Genomic DNA, 22,493 nt, shown 5'->3' on the forward strand with positions numbered 1-22,493 from the left:
GTATTTAAATTTTGAATTTAAAATGTTTCAGGTAAGGGGCACCTGGTTGGCTCAGCCTGTTAGGCATCAGCCTTCAGCTCAGGTCATGATCCCAGAGTCCTGGAATTAAGTCCAACATTGGGCTCCCTGATCAGCAGCAGCTCCCTTTCCTTCTACCACTCTCTCATACTCTCTCTCTCTCAAATGAATAAATAAAATCTTTTTAAAAATGTTTATAATAAAATAAAATTCCAGAGACTAGAATTTGGATTAATTATTTATTAAAAAGATAAAGTTAATAATGCTTTAAATATTTTTATTAACTTTTAAATCTGAATTTGAGTTTAAAATAAATTTTAAGTAAAAATATAATTCTTTTTAAATAAAACAAGATGGGATTGGGAGGGGGACAAACCATAATAGACTCTTAATCTCACAAAACAAACTGAGGGTTGCCGGGGTGGGCAGGGGGAGAGGGTGGTGGGTTTATGGACATTGGGGAGGGTATGTGCTATGGTGAGTGCTATGAAGTGTGTAAACCTGGAGATTCGCAGATCCATACCCCTGGGGCTAATAATACATTATATGTATATAAAATTTTTAAATTATTTTTAAAATATATATATATATATATAAAATTCTTTTTTTTGCTTCCTAAAGTAATTTTTAAGTTTAATTTAATTTAATTTAATTAACACATAGTGTATTATTAGTTTCAAAGGTAGAGTTCATTTATTATCAGTTAGAAATATATTTTCTTGGGGCACCTGGGTGGTCAGTTAGATAAGCATCTGCCTTTGGCTCAGGTCAGGATCCTGGGTTCCTAGGATGGAACTCAGCATCTGGCTCCCTGCTCAGCAGGGAGTCTGCTTCTCCCTCTTCCTCTGGCCCTCTCCTCCACTTGTGTCTCTCTTGCTCATTCTCTCTCTCAAATTAAATAAGTAAATACCTTTTCTTAAATACTGAATGACAACACAGAACTATGACATTGATAACTACTGTACAATTTTTTTCAATTAATTCTTGCACAATAAATTTTTAAAATTTCTCATATTCTGTCTCATTTCATCTCATCAATAATCCCAGGAGACAAATAAGAAAGATATCATCCTATTTTGAAAGAAATAGAACAAAGCCAGCTAGAAGCAATTATCTCCTCCAATAGTTAATATTTTGCAGAATCCAGTCTAACTGGCATGAGTTGCAGTTTTATTGTGGTTGGGCAAATGGCATGGGCAATTAAAAAAAAAAAAGAAAGGGAACTAAGATTTTTTGAATGCCTGCTTTATGTGAGACACCATTTATTGGAACAAATAAAAGTAATGTCAACACTGTTATTTAGTACAGCTAGAGAATGTAGGTTTCAGTTACTCAAATATTCTGATTATAAAAATATCTAAATATTTGTTAGTTGGCAATCAAAGAGAGGATTGCAGTCATTGTAAGACAGGTACCATCTGAACAAAGAGATGGGTTATAAAAATGAAGAATAAAACACTATGATAAATGACTTACCTACAGGATGATTCTGTCAGGAATATACACTATCGTCCCTAGAATCTCAACTCCTTATTACTGATATAAACCTCATTTTGGAGTTTAGTTTTAATCCTGGATATAGCATTGGATTCTATTAATGTCCAATCCACCCAGTTTGGCTTAATATTTTCATAAAATGCAGTTCTTCTTCAGTTCTACTCTGTTCTGAAAGGTTCTTCTGGTAAATCTCTCTGATCATGCTCAGTATGATGAACCTGAATTATCCAGTATGGCAGCCAGTGGCCTTTGTAGGCTACTGAACAGTTGAAATGTGGCTAGAGTAATTGGAAATGTACCATAAGTATAAAATACATACTGAATTTTGAAGACTTCGTACAAAAAAATAATGTGAATTATCTCATTAATACATTTTATGTTGATTAGCTATTGAGACAGTTCATATTATTGGGTTAAATAAAATATACTATTAATATAAATTTGTCTATATTTTTAAAGTTTTTTTTAATGTGGCTACTAAAAACTTTTTAAGTACAAGTGTGGCTTACATTACATCTCTACTAGAAAGCACTATGATAGACTGTCTTGACTCTCTTTTAAATGGAACATCAGTCAGATATATTCCAAACCATATTAAGAATAAACAGCTTTCAAAGAATTAAAGTGTATCAAACTATGTCTAACTCAAAGCACCTACCAAATCAAATGTCTCTTCTGAAATAATTTGGAAGGCAAATTAAAATTTTTTATGGCTCAGCATAATTGCAATAAATAATAGTTTGCCCAAGTGGTGGGAAGGGGTAAGCTGAGACCTGTGTATTCCATGGCACATGGAGTACATAACTCAGACTTCTTCGTTGCAAATAGCTTGCATAGTTCCTGGATAGTGTAAGCTGAATATCAAAAGATATGGGATAGCTCACAGAATCACTAAATGACCTGGAATAACAGACTCAAGTCTAAATTTCCAAGAACATGATTTCAAAGCCAAAAAATGGATATATTTGCCAACAAAATGAGAGCTTGTTTCTAATCCTATTCACATTACTCATTTCTGAATCAAAGTTCCCTGAGAGAATTTTTGTTTGGTAGAGCCTAAGTCAATGCCAGTGTCTGAACCATCCAAGGAACCGGAATTTGAGTTGTGAATTATATGTTGGAGAGCGAGGGTTTAACACATGGGAATTTTTACAAGGACATTCAAAAGATTATGGTCTGCTGAAAATATAAAAATCAGCTACTACAAAGAATAAACCCCTTTTCTAGAAGACAAATCTCTTGAATATTCATTATTTTCTCTACTATAGAATGAAAACAAAACATTGTCAATGGGTGGGGGAGGGACGGGGAGTCTCAGTCAGTTAAGGGTCTGGCTTCCACTGAAGTCATGATCCCAGGGTCCTGGTATCAAGCCCCCCATCAGGCTCGCTGTTTCTCCCTCTTCCTTTGCCACTCCTTCTTCTTGTGCCCTCTCACTCTCTCTCGCTGTCAAATAAATAAATAAAATCTTAAAAAAAAAAGCATTGTCAATGGAAAAGTAAATTTGTACAACCTTTATTCAGACACACACACACAAAATATATTTTCAATGATTCCTTTTATATGAAACATAAGAAAATGTAATGCCAGTCTCTAGCATTAGAGATACCAGGAAAGTGATTATATATATCAGTTAAGAATTGACTGGAAAGAGTAACAAGGGAACTTTCTGGGTTGATGAAATCATTCTATATTCTGATTGAGGTGATGGTTTCATCAATGTCTACATTTATCAAACTCGCCAAATTGTGTACTTATAGTCTATGCATTATGATATATGTAAATTTTGCTTTGTAATGAAAAAATGTTTAAATACAGAGTGAATGGCTTTATAAGTTTTAGCTTACTTTTCTAGTCCATATCATTCTAGACACAGAGCCTTTTTTAAGGTATCAACCCCTGTAGACCAAGCCTTTGTAGGCTTCCTGAATTTTTAGTATTAGGCAGTAAATGAGGTAATCAAAGTTAGGGGAGAAGGAAGTGAATAGGAATTAATAATAAAATATATATAATTATTAGGAAAAAAGTTAGCTAAAGAAATGAAGATCATTATACCAAAAACCATAAGACCATAACAAAAAAGTTGAAGGCACAAATACATGAAAAGATATCTTGTGTTCCGGATTAGATGACTTAATATTTCTAAAATGTCCATAGCCAGCTATAGATTCAATGCAATCCCTACCAAAATTCCAATGGCATTTTTCACATAAATAGAAAAAATAATCCTAAAATTCATATAGAACACAAAAACTCCAAATAACCAAAAGAATCTTCAGAAAGAACAAAGCTGGAGGTCTCACACTTCCTTGTTCAAACTATACTACAAAGTGATATAACCAAAACAGAATGGTACTGGCATCAAAATAGACACATAGATCAATGGAACATAATCCAGAGCCCAGAAATAAACCCATACATATATGGTCAACTAATATTTGGCAAGAGAGCCAAGAATACTCAATGAGGAAAAGTTGATTTCTTCAATAAATGGCATTGACAAAACTGGATAGTCACATGGAATAGAATAAAACTGGGACCCTATCTTACAACACTCAAGAAAATTAGCTCAAAATGGATTAAAGACTTAAATGTAAAATCTAAAACCATAAAAATCCTAAAATAAAAGATAGCGAAAAGTTTCCTTGACATTGGTATTGGCAATGTTATTTTGCATTTGACAACAAAAGCACAAGAAACAAAGGCAAAAATAAACAAGTGGTACTATATCAAACTATAAAAGCTTCTGCACAGAAAAAGCATCGATAAAATGAAAAGGCAAACTCTGGAATGGGAGAAAATATTTGCAAATTGTATATCTTCAAAGGAATTAATATCCAAAATATATAAGGAACTTGTGTAACTCAATAGCAGAAATAAAAATAATAATAGTGCTCCAATTTAAAAGTGAACAAAGGATCTGAATAGACATTTTTCCAAAGAAGACATACAAATGGCCAACAAGTACATGAAAAGGTATTCAACACCACTCATAATCAGGGAAATGCAAATCAAAACCACAATAGGATATCTCCTCAAATCTGTTAGAATGGCTATGATCAAACTGACAAGAAATAACAAGTGTTGGTGAAAATGGAGAATAAGGAAATTTTTGTGCACTCCTCTTGGGCATGTAAACTGGTGCAGCTACTATGGAAAATAGTATGGAAGTTACTCAAAAAATTAAAAATATAACCACCCTATGATCAGTAATTGCACTATTTTACAAAAAAATTAATAAAAATGCTAATTTGAAAAGATACAATCATCCCTATATTTATTGCAGCATTTTTTTTTACAATAGCCAAGACATGGAAGCAATGGAGGTATCCTTCAATAGATGAATTGATAAAGAAGATGTGTACATATACATACAATAGAATACTACTTAGTGATAAAAAGAAGGAAATCTTGTCTTTTATGACAACATGAATGGAACTTGAGTTCCTTATGCTAAATAAAATAAATTAGACAGAGTAATTCCAAATTATCTCACTTATATGTGGACTCTAAAAAAGCCAAATTCATAAAAACAGAGTTGTTTCCTCAAGCAAGGGGGTGGGAGAAATGGAAAGATATTGGTCAAAGGGTAGAATCTTTCAGTTATAAGAGAAACAAATTCTGGGGATCTAAGGTACAGCATGGTGACTATATTTGACAATACAGTATTGTACACTTGAAAGTTGCTATGAGAGTAAATCTTAAATGTTCTCATGACAAAAGAATTCTAATCAAGTAAAGTGATGAAAGTGCTAACTATTGTAATAATTATTTTACAATATATAATCATATCAACTTATCAGTTATCAGGTTGTATATCTTAAACTTACACAATGTTAAATGTCAATTTTTTTTTTTTTTTTTAGTTTCAGGTTTTTACTTAAATTCTAGTTAGTTAACATACAATGTAATTTTAGTTCCAGGGGTAGAATTTAGTGATTCTTCACTTACATATAACACCTGGTGTTCATCACAATCAGTGCTCTCCTTAATACCCATCAACCCATTTTACACATCCCCCCACCCACCTCCCCTCTAGCAACCCTCAGTTTGTTCTCTATAGTTGTCTTTTTTATGTTTACCTCTCCCTTTTAGCCCATCTTCATTTGTTTTCTTTCTTAAATGTTAATTTTTAATTAATTACTTTTTTATTTAAATCAATTAACCAAGGGCACCTGGGTGGCCCAGTCGTTAAGTGCTGCCTTTAGCTTGGGTCATGATCTCAGGGTTCTGGGCTTGGGGCCCCATGTCAAGCTTCCTGATCTGTGGTAACCCTACTTCTCCCTCTCTCAATTCCCCTGCTTGTGTTCCCTCTCTCACTGTGTCTCTCTCTGTCAAATAAAATCTTTTTTTTAATTTAATTTAATTTTTTTCAGTGTTCCAAAATTCATTGTTTATGCACCACACCCAGTGCTCCATGCAATATGTGCCCTCCATAATACTCACCTCCAGGCTCAGCCACCCCCCCTCCCCTCCAAAACCCTCAGTTTATTTCTCAGAGTCCACAGTCTCTCATGGTTTGTCTCCCCCTCCGATTTCACCCAACTCACTTCTCCTCTCCATCTCTCAATGTCCTCCATGTTATTCCTAAGGTTCCACAAGTAAGTGAAACCATATGATAATTGAATATCTCTGCTTGACTTATTTCACTCAGCATAATCTCTTCTAGTCCCATCCATGCTGATACAAAAGTTGGGTATTCATCCTTTCTGATGGAGGCATAATACTCCACTGTATATTATGGACCATATCTTCTTTGTCATTAGTCCATTGAAGAGCATCTTGGTTCTTTCCACAGTTTGGTGACTGTGGCCATTGCTGCTATGAACATTAGGGCACAGATGGCCCTTATTTTCACTATATCAATATCTTTGTGGCAAATACCCAGTAGTGCAATTGCAGGGTCAGAGGGAAGCTCTATTTTTAATTTCTTAAGGAATCTCCACACTATTTTCCAAAGTGGCTGCACCAACTTGCATTCCCATCAACAGTATAAGAGGGTTCCCCTTTCTCCACATCCTCTCCAACACACTTTGTTTACTGTCTTGTTAATTTTGGCCATTCTAACTGGTGTAAGGTGGTATCTCAATGTGGTTCTGATTTGAATCTTCTTGATGACTAATGATGATGAACATTTTTTCATGTGTCTGTTACATTTGCATGTCTTCTTTGGTGATGTGTCTCTTCTTGTCTTCTGCCCATTTTTTGATGTGATTATCTGTTTTGTGTGTGTTGAGTTTGAGGAGTTCTTTACAGATCTTGGGTATCAGCCCTTTGTCTGTAGTTTCATTTGCAGATATCTTCTCTCATTCCATGGGTTGCCTCTTTGTTTTGTTGACTGTTTCCTTTGCTGTGCAGAAGATTTTGATCATGATGAAGTCCCAAAAGTTCATTTTCACTTTTGTTTCCTTTGCCTTTGGAGACATGTCTTGAAAGAAGTTGCTGCGGCCAGTGTCAAAGCGGTTACTGCCTATGTTCTCCTCTAGGATTTTGATAGAAATAAAATCTTTAAAAATTTTTCAATTTCCCATCATATATTACATCATTAGTTTCAGGTGTAGTGTTCCACAATCCATCAGTTGTGTATAACACCCAGGGCTCATCACATCATGTACCCTCCTTGTCAATTATTTTTAATAAAGCTGGAAAAAATAAATGAATGATTAAATGAAAGACTTGAGATACATGAGCAGCTGGAACAACATTATGACCAAGCCAGAAGCATGAAAGCTAATAAATACATTCATATCCAACTTTCCATGTACATTCTTGTGCCATCTATCTGCTTGGAATGTTTTCTCACTACTCTCTTTGTTGGTCCAAATCCACCCAGAAATAGTCACTTGAGGTTCCAACATCGAGTAGTAAGATACCTGGGAAGTAACTAAGAAGTTCAAGGGTAGTGGCAAGCTCTCCTAGTACCATATGTGCATCTTTTTAAAGTTTAAGCTTCTTAATTTGTTGATGTGGTAGAGATGGGACTACAGTATTGTCTCAATAGAGCAGTTGCTATTGAAATGTGTTCTGTCTTGCTAAGCTGCTTGCCTCCGGGTGCTTTTGGATGGAGAGTGGGCTTTTGTTGGGGGTTTTTGTCTGTACCTGTTGACATTTCTGGTTTGCTCATTTCTTTAACCCCAAGTTCAGGATATATGAGGCAGAAAGGGAGCCCAGGCAACTCACCATCATATCATTCCTGGGACATGAGATCTGTTTCCTGTCTGCCTTCATATCCATATCCTTCCAAGGTTCCTTGTGTTTTCTACTAAATGTCTGGGATTTTTAGTTGTACTTAGCACAAGAATTATGGAAAAATACTAACACCATCTTCCTGGAAGCAGTCTCCCCTATATGTACTTTGTCATACTCTTTATCACTCTAGAGTGTTATTGCTTACTTTTTTATATCCTCCATATTAAGTATTTATTGCCATAGTACTACTGTGGGACAAACCTCAATGATTAAAAACTATATGCCTTTGTTTGCTCATGAGTCTTTGAGTTGGTGATATGGAATGGGCAGTTCCTCTGCACTTAGCTGATCTCATTTGCACACCTGATAATTGACCACTTGTCAGTGTTAGGGTCTGTGATCAAAGGAATGAGACTGATACAAAGCGAAGGTCAAGCAAAGCTTTATTTCGCGCCAAGCATCAAAAATCAAACTGACCAGACGGGGCCGTCTCTCACAAAGAGGCAACGACAACGAGGAGGAGGATGACCCTGACAGCAGTGCCGCTCCCGACAACTACTACTACTCCCCCCCCCCCCAGCCTCACAGGCTAACCTTTATAGAAGTGGTTGAGCCTGGCCCACACACAGGTGGCCAATGAGATTGCAACACACAGGGAAAACTGTACAGTCATGCTTAGTCGGCAATACAGGCGGCCAATTGAATTCCAATTCGCCATAGTAAATATATGCGTGCCCCACTGATTGGATGTCTCCATCCAGCCTGGCCTGCCCCTGTATCCTGGGTTTGCAAATAAGTTTCTCTGGGAGGGGCAGGGTCAATCCAAGTTTGACTGGATTGGCTCCTTCTGGCTAACCAGGCCCTTACAGTCAGCTCAGATTATTTCACATGTTTTCATAGTCTTCTAGATGGTTCACCCTCATTCAGGTTCACAGTTGAAGGAAAGGTTGCAAAAATGGAAGCAAAAGTTGCAAATCCTTTTTCAAATCTCAGGTACCTCACATCAGCTAAAATGCATAAATACAGAAAGCAAATTCATGGTTGCCAGTGGGAGGAAGAGGGGGAATAAAAGAGAAGGGTATAATAAGTGAAGGGCATTAAGAGGCACAGACTTCCAGTTATAAAATAAATAACCATGGAGATGAAAAGTACAGCATGGATAATATAGTCAATATTATTATAATAATGTTGTAAGGTAACAGATGATAACAACACTTATCACAGTGAGCATTGTATAATGTATAGAATTGTCAAATCACTATGTTGTGCACCTAAAACTAATATAACATTGTATGTCAGCTATACCTCAATAATAAACATTTTTTAATAAAATAAAATGTCACATGGCCAAACTCAGAATCAAGGTGCATACAAATAGGCTATGCTTTCAGGGAGAAGAACTCAAAATCTCAAGGCAAAGCATATATACACAAATAAAGATCAAGAATTGGAGTCATTCATCACGACACATGCCCTCCTTAATACCCTTCACCTAGTTATCCCATCCCCCCCTTCTGTAACCCTTAGTTTATGACTAATTGAACATAATTTTAAAAATGAATGAATAAATGAATATGCACATAAATAATTGGGGGTCATTCACACAATCAGTCTAACAGTCTCCCACCAAAGTTTACACTTCTTAAAAGCAAAGAGAGATATTTTGTCTTATGCAGCCATATATCCCAAAAACTTAAAGTGCAAAAAGTTCAAAGTGCTCATTAAATGTTTGAATGAATAAATGGATAAATGAATGATTGACAAGCAGTGTTTCAATATACTTGCCAACCATTTAGAGATGGAAAGACAGACTTCTTGGTCTCTAGAACGCATCTTTAGATTTGAGTCTTTGGTATCTAGGGAGTTGCTAATAATACACCTCCCACCAGGACATTTTTCCACTTAGGAGATCCTGGCAAACAACTTTTTTCAAGGAATCTTAACTTTCTACTGCAAACTACTTTACCATGAGTACAATTCACTAACAAAAAGATCTTGTTTGTACCAACAATAACATTAGAAATTTCAAAGCAGGCAACATTCTCCAACATAACAAGATCTACCTCATTTTATATTAATCTGATCATTTGCCTATAATGGATTGGAGTCTTGCTACATTCACTGAGACTTGTCTATTTGGGATTGCAGATGGGCCTTAGCTCCTGACCTAACTATTTCTCTGAGTTTCTAACACTTTCTTCTTCCATTCTGGTTTTTTCCATGTTGCTCACAGCATGAAGAGCATTACTATCTTATAATGACTCGCATGCCTCTGTTGGAATCAAAGTTTAATGTTAGTGCATATATTTAGACAAACCCTAAAGATGTTCATGAACCTTTAACTGGAATGATGCAACCAACATAAACCAACTTTCCTCAGACTTATGCTGTGAAACCTAAAATTACAGCACTCATTTCTTTTAAGATTATGCAGACTGAAAATATAATTTATTTTGAGATGACTATTGACATTCCCAATGATTGATATATAATATCTTTATGATGAGTATTTCATGACGCTGCCCTCCGCTTTGAAGTGCAACCTTGCTGTCATACAAAATGTCTCTCAACTCCCAGGACAAAAGAATTTATAATGACTCTTGAAACCTTTAATTTCCTTTCCAAATATATTGGTATGTGGTAAAAGATACATAGTAAATTATGTCTCAAGGCAATTTGGAAAAGTTACATTTTGCTTTAAAGAAAAATCAACTGCAGCAAGGAGAACTGGTCTTATGTTTAAATTTCAAGAAACACCTAGAATTTAAAAAAACAAAAGCAAAAACAAACAAACAAAAAAAACCTCATCCCATTGGAAAGAAAATGTGAATTTCATAATGCACAAGAAATGTTACATATTTTCTGCCTTTACTTCTGTAAAAGAAATAAAATAAATATGAAAAGGAAGAAAATGGAGAGAACAAGGAAAGATGTTTCCTTGTTTTCTCTTTCTACTTTTATATTGCCATGCTTAACTATTTCCAACTATTTCTGTAAGGATCCAACAGTTTCTTATCCCTTTCTGGTCTCTTCCACATTGCTCATAGCAGTGTGGTATTAACTATATAGTATTAACTATAAAACCCACCTGTTTTATATAATGAGACTGATTAAATAAAAACATGAACCAAAGGCAAAACTTGAAGTAGTTACAAGAATCTTGTTGAGGAACTCATAATTATTGCAAAATTTAAAAAAATCTATTTATGCAGCAATGACCTGCAGGGATTTTCATTCATTGACCTATCACTAAATATTTAATGAATAGCTATTATGAGTAAGGCATGCTAGATATAGTAAGACAATAAAAGGACTGATCTGTGTCTAAAAAGTTCAGAGCTACTAAAGAAGATAAAACAATGAAACTAGATAAATGGATAGATAGTATATGATAGATAGGTAGGTGATAAAGAAAAACAGAGACAGAGAGAGACCACATAATATAAGAAGAGAGAGAAGAAAATTTAAACAATGGAAAGTAAGTGCTATGGGTAATCAAGAGAGAAATTTCCTTGGCCACCAGAGGAAAATGGTGGTTTAAGATCATAAAAGAGGTAAGAAGAGTATAGATATGAGGTGGTGAGAATTGCTCTTTTAGTGGCTAGAGGGAGTGAGATGGAGTACAAAAATCAGGAAATTTTGCAAAACAGAAAAGTGTGAAAATACCTAGGGAAAAAGAAGTGGTTCCATTTGGTCGGAGCACAGAGAACATGCAGAAAATATAAGAAACAAAGATTAGTAATGTAATTCAAGGCAACTTGCAATTTTCCAGAGGTGGAAAATTACATGGAAACCCAGCATCAAACAAATTTTAAATTAAACAGATATTGTGTTTCTCTTGCCTATTAAATTTTTAGTGTAACTAATTCTAAACTTTCTACATAAACTAGCTAAGATTGTGAAAACAATCACTAAACAAACACCAGAACATTTAAAAAAATAAGAATATATTTTACTGTATCCCTGATACTTTTCCACTTACAATCCTAAAGAGCAATCCAAGGTTTTCCTTTGCCTGGATATTTAGATGATAAATTGAAATAATTTTCCAATCCCATTAGAAAATGCATATCCCAGGCTAGAGCAAATAGCAAAAGCTAAATAGAAAAATAAACACAGGGGCGCCTGGGTGGCTCAGTGGGTTAAGCCGCTGCCTTCGGCTCAGGTCATGATCTCAGGGACCTGGGATTGAGTCCCGCATCGGGCTCTCTGCTCAGCAGGGAGCCTGCTTCCCCCCCCCCTCTCTGCCTGCCTCTCTGTCTACTTGTGATCTCTCTCTGTCAAATAAATAAATAAAATCTTAAAAAAAAAAAAAGAAAAATAAACACATAAGCAACAAAAAGAGAAAGAGAAAAATCAATATTGATCTAGAAGCCAAGAAGTTCTCTGAAGAATTACTGGTCTATGCCATATTTCACCTTGTGTTGAAAATTGAAAGAAAAAGTACTGTAGCAACCAAAGCTATGCAGATATGTTTTTATTGCTGCTTCATTTGTTTTACCACCAAAGCCAGAGCAAAAAAAAAACCATAAACCTTTCCATGCAACCCTGATCTCTGGAAGGGTGTGTAAATGGAACTATAGAAAATACACTGAAAGCTGATACTTGGCAGTCAGTCAAGATTGCTCCATTTCTGAAATTAAATGGCATGGCCTCTCCAAGAATGGGAGATGAGGGACTCGAAAGGCTGCTGCATTATTTCTGCAACTATAAGCCAGATGGTTTTAAAAGTCAAATGCTCCACACATGAGTAAGTCGCTGCTCTAAATGAATTACCTTGGGATCTGCAAAATGGAACCTGAGCTGTCTATGCCATTGGGACATGTTCCATTGCAATTCAACCTGTGAGTAAAATGCTTACTAGCTCATTCAACATTTTACCTAAAGAAAAATCATGGCAGCCAAAGGCCCTAAATAGCATGTTTAGAAAAAGCATAATGTAATCCTCAGCATGCACAGAATCCCTAATCATGTGAGACAAAAATATCTTTTCATTCAGGGAGTTAGGGACTGATAGAATAATAGCAGGTGTATTTAAATTAATTGCTCCTAATAAAGTGAAAGCTGTGGAAGCAACACAGCTTTAATGAAGTACAGATTCTAGAGCTAACGTAAATTTAGTAAAGATACAGAACCTATGAAATCCAAAATGTCCTAAATATCCGATTGAAAGATTCTGATCATTACCAGGTAAATACCATAACTGCTGTTCCTGGGCCTCATTCACTGCTCCTATAACTGCCTGTATACCATCTCCCAATCTGCCAACGCTGCCTTAGCCCCTCAGGGAACAAGAGTGCCTTTTCTGTGCCATCTTTAGAGTTGTATCACAGTTGAAAAATGGCAGGGAATTAGGGCACCCAGAAGCTCTGCTTGTTAAACGTCCAACTGTTGACTTCATTTCGGGTCATAATCTCAGCAACATGTCGGGCTCCATGTTGGATATGGAGTCTGCTTAAGATTCTCTCTCTCCCTCTCCCTCTGCTCCTTCTCTCTCTTTCCCTGTCTCTCTCTCTCTCTCACTCTAAAAAAAATGGCAAGGAAACTAAGAGATATAGCTCTTAACATCCGTATTAATCTGTAGCAATCAGGCTTCTCCAAAGAAACAGAACCAATAGAACATATATAAGAGGAGATTTATTGTGGGATTCGGCTCACACAATTATGAAGGCTGACACCCACCACAAGATGCTGTTTTGCAAGCTGGAGAACCAGGGAAGCTGATGATAGAACTCTCAATGCAGGCTGAAGGCCTGAAAACCAGGAGCTATGATGTCCAAGGGCAGGAGAGAAAGATCTTCCCCAAATCAGGAGGACAGTTAACTCACCCTCCTTCCATTTTTTTTTGTTGTTGTTGTTCTGATTGGGCCCTCAGTGATGCCCACTCACATTGGTGATCTACTTAGTCTACTAAGAAATTCAAACATTAATTTCTTCTGGAAACATCCTCACAGCCACACCAGAAATAATGTTTTGCCATCCCTTAGCTCACTGAATTAACACAAAAGTTAATCATCATAGCTTTCCATTATTAAAATAAACAAAAACACACGGGGCCTTTTTCCCCAAGAAATAATTTCAACACCCAGATCTAAATGCTGTGTTCAGAAACCCACTGTCTTTACATTCCCCCAGAGAGTACACTGCCCTTTTTCAATGAAAGGGTCCAGTCCTACTTCTTGATGCTTCCAGAAGATTTATTTACTACATCTAACACAGCTGCTACTACTACCACCACACTGCTAGTGGAGACTTGGTCATGCATCTCTTCTCCCTCTGGCAAGGGGTAGCAAACTCCTACCACAAGACCAGCTCCAGACCGTTTCACCTAAGTGCCAGGACCAACAAGTGTAGGAAGCTCATTGCTTCTTTCAATTCTCAGGCATGCCTCATGTTTTGCCTTATTTTTAGAATGACTGCCAGTGGGAATGTCCCGTTCCTTCATGGGAAAACTCATTACATTTACAACGGTAGGGCCATGCCTCATGACTTAAAAATTAATCACAAAATAATAAGACTTGGGAAGATATTTTTAGATAGGAATACTGGCTAATTGTGTCTCATTTCTAAGGAATTATTTACACTCCATTACATTTTAGTTAGACATCTCCCTGAAAGCATGTGAGTTGGCTTTCATATCACCCATTAGTTTAACAAAGCTCCACCAAGTATCTATTATGAGCAAGGCCAGGCCTGAGATGCTGAGGAAAGGGGGTAGACAACTGTATGAAAAGTGTCCCTGCCTTCAAAGCACTCATAATTTGGTAGAGAAGATAAGACCTGTGTATGGAAATACATATGGAATACAAGATGGTGGGAAGTAAAGAAGAGCTTGTGTAAAACCTAACCTACAAAAAAGGGAAATTCAATCCTTAATGACCTCTTACAAAGGCCTTCTAAAGTTAGTAGCATCCAGAAAGTCCTTATGTTTCATTTTCTGTCTTTGATACAGAAAGAAACAAAGAAGCCTGATTTTCTTTCCTTCCTTCCTCCCTCCCCCCACTTCCTTCCTTCTTCCTTCCTTCCTTTTTTTCTTTCTTCCTTTTTTCTTTCTTTCTCTTTCTTCTTTCTTTTTTTCATTCTTTTCTTTTCATTCTCTCTCCCTTTCTCTTCTTTCTTTTCTTTCTTTCTCTCCTTTTCCTTTTCTTTCCTTCTCTTTCTTTCTTTCTTTCTTTCTCTCTTTCTCTCTCTCTCTCTCTCTCTCTTTCTTTCTTTCTTTCTTTTTCTTTCCCTCCTTGAAAATCCAATAGTGATAGGAGGAGGTGTACAAGGGAAGATCTGAAAAGCCTTCATAAAAATACCTTGGGAAACCTCTCTGAACCAGTTGACACCTCTTCTTTAACCAAATTTGACTTTAGTATGCAAAGGGAATGCAGGATAATTACACAGTAGAGTTTATGGAAATGGCAGAGTGAAAATTATTCTTTGCTTGCTGTTAGAGTAAATTCCATCCGATCATTATTGAAAGTGAGTAGACAATTCCTCTAGGATGTTTAAAAGGTCTTTTGTCCTCCATTTCCTGAGGTCTTCCTTTCATCCTATTTTTTCTCCTCTAGATTTAAATTAATACTAAATAAGCATACACTGAAAGTAATAGGATACTTTACAAAATCATTTCACTTCAAATATTTGAACATCTATGATAGAAATCCACAGTTTCCATTCACTTGCTTTGATGGACCTTAATATATCAAAACATAGAATAAATATAAGAACTAGAAAGCTCCATGGTTGTAAGGATAATTATCCCTGTCTTTTCCATGGGGCTGTCATGCTCAAAAGGATTCTTACTGATTTCATTTTTTCATGTATGAAACACTAACAGTGCTTGGGAATTGTTTTACATAATGAAGCTCTGGACTTCAGCTATTCCCTGTGTCTTGCATTAGTTGTTGCTTATACAATATCATGCCTCCTCAGCTAGGATGGAAACTTCTCAAAGGCTTGATAACTTGCATTCACTTTGTGTTCTTTTCAATACATAGAACAGCACAAAGTAAACTCATGGTTGATTTATCAAACATACTTAATTGATGCATTGGTTGAAATGTGTACTTAAAAGTGTCATTTTAATCAAAATAACATTTTGGAAGTCTATGTTATCTTTTTAAAGGTATTTTATCTTAAAAGGGATGATATTTCTTAATTTATCACATTTGCCTATATTTTTTAGCCCTATTACCATTCTTCATCATCCACTTGCTCTTGTCTTCCTAAATATTTAATGACTTAAGAACTGACACAACTTCACTTGGGAAAATAAACTTATTCATAATCTGTTTCTGCCCAAATCTTAGTCATAAAGAATTTAGTCTTTTAGAATACTGGCTTAACTCTTTTGGACTATTACTTAAAAATATCATAGACTGAGTTGCTTATTAAACAACAGAAATTTATTTTTCAACAGTTCTGGAAGCTGGGAAGTCCAAGATCAAGGTGCCAACAGATTCTGTGTTTGGTGAGAGCAACTTCCGTTTCACAGATGGCACATTCTCACTCCCTATGTCCTCAGGTAGTGGAAGGGATGACAGAGCTCTCTGGCACATCTTTTATAAGGGCACTACTAATCCCACTCATAAGGGCTTTGCCCTCATGACCTAATCCAAACTCCCCACATCCTAATACCATCATCTTGGGGGAATAGAATTTCAACATATGAATTTTGAGGGAATACCATCAGCCCATACCAAATAAAAATAACCACTACCATTCTTAATTTATTCATTACCTTCTTAGATATCACTTTCTTAAAGAAGCTATAAGCCAACTAATTCATTCTACAAAAGTGAAAAAAATTAATATGAGAGTGAGCCTCACTATTAGCTGTGAACTTTGGGGTCATCACGTGAATTCTCTGTATCCTTGAAGACATCTTTCCTTTCAACTTTCTAGCCACATGAGGAATAAGGGAAAATAACATAACCCCCCCCAAAAAAAAACAGAAGCTTTAAAGACTTTTTAAATTAATATCTCACCCTTTCTATTAGTACCATAGTGTGTCATTCAGAGAACATAATGGCAGCCAGTGGTGGTAGAAATATTAAGAAACAGAAGATAATTCCAATTAAATAAGCAGACTAGAGTTCCATAAAAACAGAAAGTTGTCAAGAGCAAGAGTCATGACTCTATTATTTTTCCTATCTTGAAGCCACCACTATACCGGAAGTAACCTGGAGAACAGAAGATTAATGAAAATGTAGAGATACCCTTAGAAAGTTGAAAAACATCTAAGAATCCCCTTAGGTGAACTCACTCTTGCAGAAAGCTTCAGGAGTAGGTTGAGCATGAAGCATAAGCCCCTGAGGTTCCTCAGATCCACCTGTTCCTCCTTGACACATTATGGCAAGGAACTGAAGCCTGTCTTCCAAAGAATACTGAAGGACTGACCTTAATCATTTAGTTGTCTGTTGATATGGTAGCTCAGTCACATCGTCTAGTCTGGAAATACAAACAAACGTGGGTAACTGTGTATGAGCCAGAATTCATGAGATTTGGATTTTATGCATGGCCTTAAATCCTACAATTAATGAGATGCTGAGTTATGGTACTTCAGTTAACCCATCCACACATTAAGGAACATATTGATATTCTCACCTTTATGCAAGGAACTGACTTCTTGCATATGAAAACTCATTAGAACAGAGATTTGAAGGCACATTGACTCAAAGAAAAATGACACCCTTTGCAAAAAAAAAAAAAAAAAAGAGTCTTGAATACTCAGCAGAACATCTCTGCTTTGGTCTTTTACCAAACGCTGAAGATTCCAGGCCCTATAAACTAAGACATTAAAAAGAATATGCTTCAAAAAAAGGCCATTCTGGGTAAAGTTATTTCTATTCATCTCCATTACTTTGAGAACAATCTGTCAAACAGAAATTAACTGCCTAAGGAAACTTACCAAAAAATCTGTGTTCCCAAAACTGAAATATCTTAATTTTTCCTTGGCCTCCACTTGCCAAAACCATACATCACAGAATATCTCCATCCATGCTAGTGCCAAATTACAAGTCTCTCCTCTGGCTGTCATCTGGAAGATGGCTCCTAGTCAGGCTCCTGTTCACTATGTGGAAAGATGTGAATATTTTATGACAGCTTAGGCAATAAAAAGTCAAGAAAGAAATCATTTCTGAAAGTTCCTGAATCAACAGTTTTGAACCTATCTCTTCTCTTCATTAGAAAAGGTAGGTATCCCTGTTCCTACAGTGACAGAACCATCAGTACCAAAGTACTTGGGAGGAGTTAATCTGCTGAGGAAGACAGCCTGAGCTTATGAAGACTCAAGGGGGTCACCTACAAAACTTGGGTTCAAGTTGAGTTTTTTCAGTAAGAGGGAGGGCAAGTTTGAGCTTGTCACCTCCTTGATAATCCTAGGGAGTGTTTTTCATGGCCTTGAGATCTCATAAAAAAAAAAAAAAAAAGTCTAATGACATCATTGGAAAAGACCTCAGACCCTAATTCCAATCCACTTATTCTTGAAACTCTTCCAAAACATCTTGAAAAATAATGTTCCTGACGCCTATGCCTGAAAGCCTCCACGCCTCCTCACTCCCTCAAAAACCTCAAAAACTGTTTGGTTTGGCTTGATCATAAAGAAGCTTTGCAGGAAGTAAGACACTAGAAAGTACATGGATTTTGGTGTCAGGGAAACTCAGGTTTGATTCTTAAACTTGGGCTAATTATTTACCCCCAATTTTAACCACAGAGTAATAGGCTATTATCACCTAATATGTTACAAGTTTGATAATAATTATAAGTGGGTTGAGCATTCAGGAAAATATTATTCCCCAATTTCCTCTAACTAAACGCAGGATGGCTTCAAATGACCACAACAGCTGTACTCTTTCAACAGCTAATTTACATATACCTAGGGTTCTTGAAGTTTGCCCTAGGACACCAAAGATGTTGGCCATGGCCTACTGGGACTATTGAAGTATGAGACAAGGCCATTGAACAAGAAGAGGTCCGAAACTTCTCAGAACTGCTGCAAAATTTTTCAGCAGCAAACTCTTATTTCTGACAAGGTTCTTCTGTGTCACCCACTCCTACCCTTGCATACAAATGTGGATGATCACCTATTTCATGCGATGGTGAAAGAATCAGAAGACAACCTTAAAAGATTGGGAGCTTGTGAAATCTTTGAGAAAACTTGTCTCAAAATCAGCTGTGGCTTAGTCATTACCTGATTCCCAGGCAGGCCTACAAAATTTGACATCTGGCTATCAAATGTTACCTGTTTCATTACATTAGCCCAGCCAAGGATATAAAAGGGAGTTGGTTGTCTTAACCAAAATTCCAACTCTTAAGGCTGTTACGATGATTCCAATGAGATAATGTGTGCAAAAGTAATTTCTGGTGCTTCAGTCATATAAGGTAGCAATGATTGATTGATCAAATTGCCTTTCTTTCAGACATTAAATTCTGAAGATTCTTGTTGAGCAAATTTTAAATTACAATGGATATGTAGTTTCTTGTAAATGTAGATGTGTTAAATCTATGATGTTCTCAGTTTATGGACATTTTGACATTTACACTTATTTCCACCCTAAAAAAATCGAGAGATACACTAATTCTTATCCCTACACCTTATATAATCCCCAAACTTCATAGCTCAGGAATGATATCAGACTATCAAATTCAAAACAACTTAACACAAGGAAAATTATTACATAGAGTAAGAGGTCCTTAGAAAGAGTGACTCCATAATTTAGGAGAGTTGCTGAGTAGATAGTTTCATTATTTTGGCAACCTCATCTACGACCCGGGTTCTTTCCATCGTTCTGCTTGAACATTCCAGCACTTCTGCTTTGTTCTCGGGCTAGCTGCCCTCAGGGCTGCCAGATCCCACTTGCACGGTTTCAGGATTCAGATCTAGGAATAAAAATACTTTTTTCCTTGTACCTTTTTAAGACAAGAATCTTTCTTCAAAACTGCCAGCATATACCCCTCTTATCTCTTTAGCTAGAACTAAATCACATGGACAACCTCAGTGCAGTTATCTACTGGAGAAATAGAATTACTACAACTTAGATGAATGAGAATGTACCTTATAACTGGAGCTAAAGTCATCCTTCCTAAACCCACAGCTGCAAGGAGAAAACAGCTGTCCAAACAAACCTGGAGTTCTGTCTAGAGGAAGAAGGAGGAGTATTCAATGGTGAGTATACAACCAACAGTGTCCCTTACACTCTTTAAGAAAAAAATAAGTGTTTTTATGTTTTAAATATTTGACCAAATGGATTCATTTATATGATCTGAAAAACCAAGTCAAATAGAGATTAAAATGAAAAACAAAACTCCCTTGCCCCATGCCACTTAATCTCTAGTTTTTCTTACAAGGATCACACTAAACTTTAAAACTATTTCTAAAAATATATTTCTTTTTTTTAAAGATTATATTTATTTATATGACAGACAGAGATCACAAGCAGGCAGAGAAGTAGGCAGAGAGAGAGGAAGGGAAGCAGGCTCCCCGCTAAGGAGAGAGCCCAATGCGGGGCTTGATTCCAGGACCCTAGGATCATGACCCGAGCCAAAGGCAGAAGCCTTAACCCACTGAGCCACCCAGGTGCCCCTCTAAAAATGTATTTCTGATGATCACCTTCAGTCTTTAAATAATCTGCTTTTTCACTGTTTTTCTTGATAAATTCATTAGAAATAGCATCTACTGATTTCTTATTCTGACATGAGATTTAATTCTCTTATATCATCCCAGGCCTTCCCTTCCCCTACCTAACAATATGACTCTTTCCATCCTTTTTAACTTTTTGTTAAAATTGTTTTTGTAACATTAAATAACTGTTCACCATTATATTTATTTTTGTAACAACATCACTTGCCTTTAAATTGTCAGATTTGATAATATATATATTCTTCCAAGGCCATAACTGTTTTCTGTGCTTTGTTTATAGTTTGGTTATAAAAGCAGAAAGTTGGCTAATCATGTTTTGTTATTCCTCTCTAGGTACTGTTTACTGCAGAGCCAAGTAGTCGATTATGATTGATTTTGCTTATTTGTGTAACTTTTTAAATTTTTCAGAGTTTTTAATTGTCTTCTTATTCTTTCACATTGCTGGTCTTTATTACATTCTTCAGTAGTTCTCTCTTCTTGAGGATAATATCAAATCTATGAAGTGCCATTTCTTTGCTAGATGCCTTCCTCCTAGAACCTCTGTTCTCTTACTTTTGTCTGGATTGTCATTCTCCAGCTCTGCTGCCAACTGCTGTTTGGGACTCCTGCCTTTCTCACCTACCCTAAAGCTGTCTTTTCTTGGATTTCACGTCTTCCAAATTGTTATGTACTTTCCTCATTTTGCTAAAGTAAATCCTCAAGTAATATCCTAAGAAATTTTGTCTGGGAAGTAAATTCCTTTGTTTCTATAAATGACTTTATTTTTTACTCATCCAGATTGAGAGCTTGACTTGGTATCTTGAAAATATCTTTGCAAATAATTTTTTTCTCAGAACTTTGAAAGCACTTTTCTACTTCCTTTTAGAATTCAGCATTACAGATGTGAGGTTAACATTAGTTTAATTCTCATTCATTTTTATGTGTCCTGGTTTATTCTCCCTGGGAGCTTTTGGAATCTTTCATTTATTTTGGCATTCTAAAATTTCAAAGTGATTTGTCTAGGTGTAAACTTTTTTTGTAATTCATGGTGCTCTACCTACCCCCACTGAACCCTGTTAGTCTGATGGCCCTTATACTTCAGCTCTTTAAATTTCTCTTTTAGTATTTATCCTATAGTTTCCCTGTATTTTGTCTGTACCTCCTCTTAGTCAAATGTTTACCACCAGTTTCAGCCTTTTATGTCTCTCATTATTTCATTTATCTTTTCTTTCTACTTGTCTTTTTTTCTGTAGCTAGTAAAATTTCATAAAACTCATACTCCAATTATAAGTTGGAATGTATATATTTTTACTGTTTTTAATTGCATAACTCTAATTCTTAGTCTCTAATTTTTTTACTAATTTTTCAAGGCTCATCTGATTTGTTAGTAGAGATGATATTTTCCTAAATCTCTCTGAGAGACTGAGTTATTTCACAGTTCTATAGTTATCTTAATTTCTTTTTTTTCTATTAGTTTTTTTTCTATTAGTTTTTTTTTTCTATAGTTTTTCTTCACCTTTTTCCTATAATATTCCCAATTTCTCTCATGCTGATTGAATGATATGTTTATGTAAGCAGAAAATTCACCATCCAGCTTCACTTTAGAGCCATTGGCAGGTGGCTGGGGACTCATGAGTGTCAGAATGTGCAGGTCTTTATTAAGCAGTGCTGCAAGTCAGAGCTTCTGACTTCTGGCATCTCTGGAGCTTCTGATTCAATAGATCTGAATAGGTCCTGAGAGTTAGTATTGCTGGAGCAAGTGCTCTGATGACAATGATGCTGATGATCTGAGAACCTCACTTTGAGAACCACTGGGAGTGCACCAGCTCTGCAAAGGAGAGCCACTCCTGCTTCCATTGAATATATCTCAGAGCCCAATTTCCCTCACCTTACTTCATGAGCCATCTGTTCTCTCCCTTCTTTCCGTCTTCCACAGAATTGCTAAAATCTCTTGTTTATTAACGGTCCACCATCTAAACCCTATGTTAGGGATAATAGTTTTGTTTTGTTTTTTTTTGCCTCTGTTTGCTATTTATTTGTTTGTCTTAATTCTTTACTCATTTTGATCACGTTTGGAGTCAGCCCGCCTTGTTGAGCCAAAGTCATACTGTTATAGTTAGTTACATCAACATGTCCCTAGCATCACGTCTGTCTTTGATCTTCCTCTGCATCCATAGCTCTC

General features: G+C 36.2%; 1 long non-coding RNA gene across 2 annotated transcripts in view; it reads right to left on the bottom strand.

The window, feature by feature from the left end:
• Positions 1-22,493, bottom strand: part of LOC125092885 (uncharacterized) — a 176,521-nt gene that overhangs the window by 142,371 nt on the left and 11,657 nt on the right. The window contains exons 2-4 of one of the 2 annotated variants that reach the window (XR_007125091.1): positions 17,603-17,764; positions 16,958-17,142; positions 8,172-8,711 (exon numbers count right to left, since the gene is read on the bottom strand). This is a non-coding gene — a long non-coding RNA (uncharacterized LOC125092885). Of the gene's footprint in view, positions 1-8,171; positions 8,712-16,957; positions 17,143-17,602; positions 17,765-22,493 lie in introns of those variants that run through there. The other variant, XR_007125092.1, reaches the window with a different exon arrangement.

The sequence above is a fragment of the Lutra lutra genome, chromosome 2 (genome assembly GCF_902655055.1).
Source record: "Lutra lutra chromosome 2, mLutLut1.2, whole genome shotgun sequence".
Classification (NCBI taxonomy): Eukaryota; Metazoa; Chordata; class Mammalia; order Carnivora; family Mustelidae; genus Lutra; species Lutra lutra.